The sequence below is a fragment of the Macaca fascicularis genome, chromosome 11, assembly GCF_037993035.2.
Source record: "Macaca fascicularis isolate 582-1 chromosome 11, T2T-MFA8v1.1".
NCBI classification, from domain to species: domain Eukaryota; kingdom Metazoa; phylum Chordata; class Mammalia; order Primates; family Cercopithecidae; genus Macaca; species Macaca fascicularis.
Genome location: NC_088385.1, coordinates 12,268,810 through 12,278,534, shown reverse-complemented (window position 1 = coordinate 12,278,534; position 9,725 = coordinate 12,268,810).

Here is a 9,725-nt window from a genome sequence, read left to right as displayed (position 1 = left end):
AGGCCAGTCATTTGGCAGGGAGAGCAATGACCTCAATGTGCTGGCCTGGCTAGAGGCTATAGTTTGGGAGAGCCTCCCCAGGCAGTGGGAGGGGGTGTTCTCCTGGGGTTGTGGGAGGTAGTCTGGAGTTGGGGCAGTGAAAACAGGAACAGAATGTTCAGAGCAGGGCTGAAGAAGAGAACAGGAAGGAAGTAGCATCCTAGAAGGAAAGGAGAGGTAGTGAGGCAGGAACTGGTAGAAGAGCAGGACAACAATATGTTGTTGAGTTTTAGAGACTTTTGAGAACGCAGTTTGTTTCAAGGTTGGTTAGTTTCTTTTCTTTTCTTTTTTTTTTTTTTTTTTGGGAGACGGAGTCTCGCTCTGTTGCCCAAGCTGGAGTGTAGTGGCGTGAACTTGGCTCACTGCAACCTTCGCCTCCTGGGTTCAAGTGATTTTCCTGCCTCAGCCTCCTTAGTAACTGGGATGACAGGCACCCGCCACCACGCCCAGCTAATTTTTGTATTGTTAGTAGAGAGGGGGTTTCGTCATGTTGGCCAGGCTGGTCTCAAACTCCTGACCTCAAGTTATCTGCTCCCCTCAGCCTCCCAAAGTACTGGGATTACAGGTGTGAGCCACCGCGCCTGGCCAAGGTTGGTTAATTTTTTTATGGCAACTATGGTGGGCCCTTTTTTCTACTATAGTTCCCTGTTTGTTTTCAGAGCCCAAGTTTGGATCCCCAGGCGTAGAGATCCCCAGATTTGCTTTTCTCGGGGTGATTTGATCAGCCTCGGTTGCATCGTACATCAATTAATCATTTAATTACATCAAGTCAAAATCAGCACCAATGGTCAGAAACCAGCAAATGCCATCCAGCGTTACAAGCCCATAATTTTCTGGGGTTCTTTTTGACTCATTGAGTAGTAGCCCATACTTCCACCCCACATAGGCTGGATTTCCTGAGGGCCGACAACACATTCTCCAGCAAAAAGAAAGCCCCTCATGGGATTGACTGGCAGGTATAGAAGTGACTTAATGAAGGCAATCTGTATTTGAGTTACCCAGGAAAATTTTAGTTTTTATAAAACGTCTGGGAAAGATGGCAACGTGCAAAGAAAGAGGAGAGAGACAGAGATGTGAGATGTCAGGCTGGCTTTATTCATCTGTTTATTGGCCTGTAAAGAATACACCCATTAGCTGAAGGCCTCTGGGCAAATGTACAGAAACGTTATTGCTACAGTCCCATCCAACTAAATTAAACCCAGGAGCTAAACACACACAAAAAAAATTTCCCATAAAAGGAAGGAAAAGAAAGGGGGAAGGTTATATGAGGCAGGGAGGGCAGGAAGAGGGAGTGGTGTGTGTAGAGGAATGAAGCAATGAAGTAGTAACAGCCAAACACAAAAGATGGACTTAGATGCCAAAAGACATATGTCCTTAGAAAACTTAGGCTAGGGAACACTTGTTTGTCCATCAAAATCCAGCCTAGATGTCACCTCCTGCCAGAAACCTTTCCTGGCCCCCTCTGCTTCTGAAGAGTTAATCATTCCCTCTATTAAATCAACTCTTTGTTTATTTGTATAATTATATAATCCACTTTATTAAACTCTTTTACGTATCTTTAATCCCTATTAAGCTGAGTGTTTCTTTTTCTTATTTTTTTATTTTTTATAGGAATGGGGTCTCCCTATGTTGCCCAGGCTGGTATCGAACTCCTGGGCTCAAGTCATCCCCCTGCCTCGGCCTCTCAAAGTGCTGGAATTATAAGCGTGAGCCACTGCCCCTAGCCTAGGCTGAGTGTTTCTTGATGGCAGAGGCTGTCTTACTCCTCTTTAGCTGACATAATGGTTAGCACATTAAAACTCAAAATTTGCAGCCTGGGCAACATGGCAAGACATCGTCTCTACAAAAAAAAAAAAAAAAAAAGAAAAAAAATTTTTTTTTCTTTTTTTCTTTGATACAGAGTTTCACTCTGTCATCCAGGCCAGAGTACAATGGCACAATCTTGGCTCACTGCAACCTCTGCCTCCCGAGTTCAAGTGATTCTCCTGCCTCAGCCTCCCAAGTAGCTGAGATTACAGGCACCCGCCACCACACCCAGCTAATTTTTGTATTTTTTAGTAGAGACACGGTTTCACCATGTTGGCCAGGCTGATCTTGAACTCCTGACCTCAGGTGATTCACTCGCCTCCGCCTCCTAAAGTTTTGGGATTATAAGCATGAGCCACCACACCTGACCAAAAGATTGTTTTTAATTAGTCAGGCATGGTGGCATATGCCTGTGGTCCCAGCGACTTAGGAGGCTGAAGCGGGAGGATCACTTGAACCCAGGAGGTCTAGGCTGCAGTGAGCTATGACAATACCACTACACTCCAGCCTGGGCAACACAGTGAGACCCTGTCTCAAAAAAAAAAAAAATCTAAATTTGGTCAACTGGATTGAATTGAGATGAAGACTTGAAATAGTAACTTCCTATTTCTGAAATATTAACATTCAAAAACTTAGTCAAATGCAAGGGGGTAGAGGATAATGTTTTAGGGAAGTAAGCGGTTTGAGAGTAGTATACCTGGAGTTCAGCAAGCGGAACAAGCAATCAATGTATTGAAGTGATATGGGGGCAATAGAATAAAAAGGAATAGGCTCCCTCGGAGCAGAAAAATTGGACAACAGCTAGTCTTAAAATAAAGGAATTTTGGCAGTAAGACTGTAAAAGTTATCTCATGTAAAACGTATAGAATTTATATCTACAATAATTAGTGCTTCTGTCTCATCATTTTGCTTTGTGTAAATTTTCTGATGGCACTGGTAGTCAGTCTTACACTGTTACAGTCATACTTTCTTGACCACACAAATGTAAAATGTTTGATCCAAGTTTAAGATTCTGCTCAAGTTCCTGAACCCACAACAAAAAAGATATAAATAACTCTGATAAAACTGGCTGTAGACAAACAAAACAGGACAAGTTCTAAAAATTCATTCATTCATCTATCTTCTCATTCTATCTGCCAAAATAAAAAGAAAGAGAGAGAGAGAGAGAGAAAGAAACTCTGGAATTTGCAAATACGGTTTAAAAGAGGAAAGTTCAATGTATATAGTTATTAATAATAATAACTCATATAATTAGTAATTTAAGCACATCTATATAATAAATATATAGTATTAGAAATTATATGTATTAATACTAGGCAGCCTGTTAGAGAATCCCAATGATCCCCATCGCCTGTTTTGTTTTGTTTTGCTTTGTTTTTGAGATGGAGTCCCTTTCTGTTGCCAGGCTAGAGTGCAGTGGTGCGATCTTGGCTCATTCCCAACCTCCACTTCCCAGGTTCAAGCAATTTTCGTGCCTCAGCCTCCCGAGTAGCTGGGATTACAGATGCCAGCCACCCCACCATGCTAGTTTTTGTATTTTCAGTAGAGACGGGGTTTCACCACATTGGCCAGGCTGGTCTTGAACTCCTGAGCTCAAGTGATCCACCCGCGTCAGCCCCAAAGGGCTGGGATTACGGGCGTGAGCCACTGTGCCTGGCCTCCCATCTCCTGTTCTGCATCCTCTGTGTGATCCTCCCCCTTTGAATGTGGGCTGGTCTTAGGTACTACTAGCAAATGGAACATAGCAGAGGTGATGGGGTGTGACTTCCCGGATTGTGTAACAAGAAGACTCTGGCTTCTATTTTTGGTGCTTCCTCTTGCTCTCCTGCTTTCTTCTTTGCTCTGAACAAAGCCAGCTGCCATGTTGTGAGCTGCTTTATTGAGATGCCCATGTGGAAAGGCACTGATGTCTGTAGCCAAAAGCCAGCAACCCAAGGCCCGCCAAAAGCCACGTGCATGAACTTGGAAGTGAATCTTCTCTCAGTTGGGCCCTGAGATGATGACAGCACCAGCTAACACCTGGATGACAGCCTTGTGAGATACCCTGAGCCAGAGGTACCTAGCTAAGTCATGTTTGGATTACTAATCAACAGAAATGTTGGGAAAATAAGTGTTTTTTGTTTTAAGCTGTTAAATTTTGGGCTAGATAGATAACTAATATGTTGTATGACTACAGTACAGGATTATTTCTATTATATAAATTTAATATATATATATATGTAACTATATATAGTATATGCCTTGGTCCATTTGTATTGCTGTAAAGGAATACCCAAGGCTGGGTAATTTATAAAGAAAAGAGGTTTATTTGGCTCATAGTTCTGCAGGCTGTGCAAGAAGCATGGTGCCAGCATCTGTTTCTGGTGAGGGACACAGGTTTCATCCACTCATGGATGAAGGGGAAGGGGAGCTGGTGTGTGCACCTATTACATGGCAAGAGAGGAAGGAAGCAAGAGAGAGGGGAGGGAGGAGCCAGGCTCTTTTTAACAACCAGCTCTCACAAGAATTAATACAGTGAGAACTCACTAATTACTATTGGGAGAACACCAAGCCATTTATGAGGAATCTGACCCCATGATCCAAGCACCTCCCACTAGACCTACCTCCAACATTGGGGGTCAAATTTCAACATGAGATTTGGAGGGGCCAAACCATATCCAAACCATAGCAGTATATAATAATTATATGCTATAGTATCAATACAGTTATATTAAGATGAAATACTATAAATTACCTCATATATTAAATATTAATGTAAATTAGTAATAATAGCTAATATTTATAGAGCATTTATCATGTGTTAGGCTATGCTAACTAAAAAGTAAGTACAGTATGATTATGCTACATAAATTGTATACCTCCTTTGGAAAATAATACATTCACAGGAAAGCAGAGAGAAAAGAAAGGAAAGAGATGAAAAGAAAAAATAAAGAAGAGATAAGGGAGAAGAGAGACGAGAGAAGGAAGAGACATGGAGAGTAAGAAGGAATCAAGACCCCCCTGATTCAGTTACTTCCCCCGGGTCCCTCCCACAACACGTGGGAATTCGCCCAAGTTGAGATTTAGGTGGCGACACAGCCAAACCGTATCATTCTGTCCCTGGTCTCTACAAATCTCATGTCCTCACATTTCAAAACCAATCATGCCTTCCCAACAGTCCCCCAAAATCTTAACTCATATCAGCATTAACCCCAAAGTCCACAGTCCAAAGTCTCGTCCAAGACAAGGCAAGTCCCTTCCACCTATGAGCCTGTAAAATCAAAAGCAAGCTAGTTACTTCCTAGATACAATGTGGGTACACGTATTGGGTAAATACAGCTGTTCCAGGTGGGAGAAATTGGCCAAAACAAAGGAGTTACAAGGCCCATACAAGCCCAAAATCCACTGGAGCAGTCAAATTTTAAAGCTCCAAAACGATGTCTTCGACTCCAGGTCTCACATCCAGGTCACACTGATATAAAAGGTGGGTTCTCCTAGTCCTGGGCAGCTCTGCCCCTGTGGCTTTGCAGAGTACAGCCTCCCTCCCAGCTGCTTTCACAGGCTGGCATTGAGTGTCGGCAGCTTTTCCAGGCACACGGTGCAAGCTGCTGGTGGATCTACCATTCTGGGGTCTGGAGGGCAGTGGCCCTCTTCTCACAGCTCCACTAGGCAGTGCCTCAGTAAGGACTCTGTGGGGGGGCTCCAATCCCACACTTCCCTTCTGCACTGCCCTAGCAGAGGTTCTGCATGAGATGAGAGCCCCACCCCTGCAGCAAACTTTTGCTTGGCCATCCAGGCATTTCCATACATCTTCTGAAATCTAGACAGAAGTTCCCAAACCTCAATCCTTGACTTCTGTCCACCCACAGGCCCAACATCACATGGAAGCTGCCAAGGCCTGGGGCTTCCACCCTCTGAAGCCACAGCCCAAGCTGTATGTTGGCCCCTTTCAGCCACGGCTGGAGCGGCTGAGGCACAGGTCACAAAGTCCCTAGGCTGCACACAGCACAGAGACCCTGGACCCAGCTCATGAGGCCACTTTTCCTCCTGGGCCTCTGGGTCTGTGGTGGGAGGGGCTGCCATGCCGTTCTCTGACACGGCCTGGAGACATTTTCCCCATGGTCTTAGGGATCATAGGCTCCTTGCTACTTATGCAAATCTCTGCAGCTGGCTTGAATTTCTCGCCAGAAAAATGGATTTTTCTTTTCTTTCTTTTTTTTTTTCTTTTCTTTATATGGAATTTTGCTCTTGTTGCCCAGGCTGGAGTGCAATAGCACGATCTCAGTTCACCGCAACCTCCGCCTCCCAGGTTCAAACGATTCTCCTGCCTCAGCCTCCCAAGTAGCTGGGATTACAGGCATGCATCACCACCCCAGCTAATTTTGTATTTTTTAGTAGAGACGGGGTTTCTCCATGTCGGTCAGGCTGTTCTTGAACTCCCAACCTCAGGTGATCCGCCCGCCTCGGCCTCCCAAAGTGCTGGGATTACAGGCGTGAGCCACCACACCTGGCCAGGTTTTTCTTTTCTATCGCATAGTCAGGCTGCAAATTTTCCAAACTTTTATGCACTGCTTCCCTTATAAAAATGAATGCTGGCTGGGCGTGGTGGCTCACATCTGTAATCCCAGCACTTTGGGAGGCCCAGGTGGGTGGATCACAAGGTCAGGAGTTCAAGACCAGCCTGGCCAAGATGGTGAAACTCCATCTCTACTAAAAAATATACAAAAATTAGCTGGGTGTGGTGGTGGGTGCCTGTAATCCCAGCTACTCAGGAGGCTAAGACGGAGAATTGCTTGAACCCAGGAGGCAGAGGTTGCAGTGAGCCGAGATCGAGTCATTTGCACTCCAGCCTGGGTGACAGAGTGAGATTCCATCTCAAAACAAAACAAAACAAAACAAAACCTGAATGCTTTTAATAGCACCCAAGTGACTTCTTGAATGCTTTGCTGTTTAGCAATTTCTTCCACTAAATACCCTAAATCATCTCTCTCAAGTTTAAATTTCCACAAATCTCTAGAGCAAGAGCAAAATGCCACCAGTCTCTTTGCTAAAACATAACAAGAGCTACCTTTGCTCCAGTTCCCAACAAGTTGCTCATCTCCATCTGAGATCACCAAGCCTGGATTTTATTGTCCATATTGCTGTCAGCATTTTGGGCAAAGTCATTCAGCAACTTGTGTTTTGGAACTCTAGGAAGTTCCAAACGTTCCCACATTATCGGGAGAACCCGCTCCCGATGTTTACATGAGTTCTTTTCTATTTCCTAAGTGTCTCGGCTGGTTAGAGAAATAAAGGGAAAGAGCACAAGAGAGAGAAATGTAAAGCTGGGTGTCCAGGGGAGACATCACACGTCAGCAGGATCCATGATGTTCCCTGAGCCATAAAACCAGCAAGTTTTTATTAGGGATTTTCAAAAGGGGAGGGAGTGGAGGGAGTGCACGAATAGGGTGTGGGTCACAGAGATCACATACTTCACAAGGTAATAAAATATCACAAGGCAAATGGAGGCAGGGCAAGATCACAGGACCACCGGATGAGGCGAAATTAAAATTGCTCATGAAGTTTCAGGCACGCATTGTCGTTGATAACATCTTATCAGGAAACAGAGTTTGAGGGCAGACGACCTGTCTGACCAAAATTTATTAGGCGGGAATTTTCCTCATCCTAATAAGCCTGGGAGTGCTACAGGAGACTGGGGCTTATTTCATCCCTTCGGCTTCCACTGTAAAAGGCGGCAAGCCTTAAAGGGGCCGTCTATAAACTTACCTTCAGGGCGCATTCTCTTTCTCAGGGATGTTCCTTGCTGAGAAAAAGAATTCAGCGATATTTCTCCTATTTGCTTTTGAAAGAGGAGAAATATAGCTCTGTTCCGTCTGGCTCACCAGCGGCCAGTTCAAAGTTACTTCCCTTGTTCCCTGAACATCGCTGTTATCCTATTCTTTTTTCAAGATGCCCAGATTTCATATTGTTCAAACACACATGCTCTACAAACAATTTGTGCAGCTGACACAATCACAGGGTCCTGAGGCGACATTCATCCTCCTCAGCTTAGGAAGAAGATGATGGGATTAAGAGATTAAAGACAGGCATAGGAAATCACAAGGGTATTGATTGGGGAAGTGGTAAGTGTCCATAAAATCTTCACAATTTATGTTCAGAGATTGCAGAAAATACAGGCATAAGAAATTATAAAAGTATTAATTTGGGGAACTAATAAATGTTCATGAAATCTTCACAATTTATGTTCTTCTGCCGCGGCTTCAGCTGGTCCCTCCATTCGGGGTCCCTGACTTCCCGCAACACCACATTTTTCTGTCTTCAAACTGTTCTAATATCTGCCTGTTACCAGTTCCAAAGTCGCTTTCACATTTTCGGGTATCTTTTCAGCAACACCCCACTCTATTGGTACCAATTTACTGTATTAGTCCATTTTCATGCTGTTGATAAAGACGTATCCAAGACTGGGAAGAAAAAGAGGTTTAATTGAACTTACAGTTTCACATGGCTGGGGAGGCCTCAGAATCGTGGTGGGAGGAGAAAGGCACTTCTTACATGGCAGCAGCAAGAGAAAATGAGGAAGAAGCAAAAGCAGAAACCCCTGATAAACAACCCATCAGATCTCATGAGACTTATTCACTACCACGAGAATAGCATGGGAAAGATGACCCCCCACCCTGATATAATTACGTCCCCCTGAGTACCTCCTATGACACATGGGAATCCTAGAAGATGCAGTTGAAGGTGAGATTTGGGTGGGGACATAGCCAAATCATATCAGTTCTCATGAGATCTGGTCATTTAGAGGTGTGTGCTACCTCCCTGCCTCCCCGTGCTCCTGCTTTCACCATGTGAATGGCCTGCTCCTGCTTTGCCTTCCATCATGAGTAAAAGCTTCCTGAGGTCTCCCCAGAAGCAGATGCCACTTTGCTTCCTATACAGCCTGTGGAATCATAAGCCAATTAAACCTCTCTTGTTTATAAATTACCTAGTCTTGGAGTACAGTGGTGCCATCTTGGCTAACTGCAACCTCCACCTCCCAGGTTCAAGCAATTTTCGTGCCTCAGCCTCCTGAGTATCTGGGATTACAGGCCGCCCACCACTATACCCAGCTAACTAATTTTTGTATTTTTAGTAGGGACAGGGTTTCACCATGTTAGCCAGGCTAGTCTCGAACTCCTGACTTCAGGTGATCCACCTGCCTTGGCCTCCCAAAGTGCCGGGATTACAGGCCTGAGCCACCATACCTGGCCTCTGACCAGGTATTTCTTCAGAGTAATGCAACAACAGCCTAATACAGTGACAGTCAGAGCTGTACTGAGAGCAGTGACAGCTGGCCTTTCAAATACTCCTTACTGACAAGTTTTCGTGAATCACTGATACCTTTCCATTTGAAGAGCATTCTCCTCAACTCCCTGAATGATGCTATTTAACAAACTACACCAAAATTTAGTGACTAAAAACAACAATAATGATTATTTTCTTGATTCTGTCTGTTGATCAGGTAGTAATTCTGCTTTACATAGTGTTAGCTGGGCTGCAGGGATGGCTGAATGGCTAGTTGCTGCTGGCTGCCAGTGGGAATCCCAAATAGGGTTGTTGGCAGAAGTCTCAGTTATCTTCCATGTAGTATCCCCACCAACTCACTTGAGCTTCTTTGTTTTTTTTTTTTTTTTTTTTCGAGATGGAGTTTTGCTCTGTCACTCAGGCTGGAGTGTAGTGGTACGATCTTGGCTCACAGAAACCTCTGCTTCCCAGGTTCAAGCAATTCTTCTACCTCAGCATCCCGAGTAGCTGGGACTACAGGTGCGTGCCACCATGCCTGACTAATGTTTGTATTTTTCAGTAGACGGGGTTTCACCATGATGGCCAGGCTAGTCTCGAACTTCTGACCTCAGGTGATC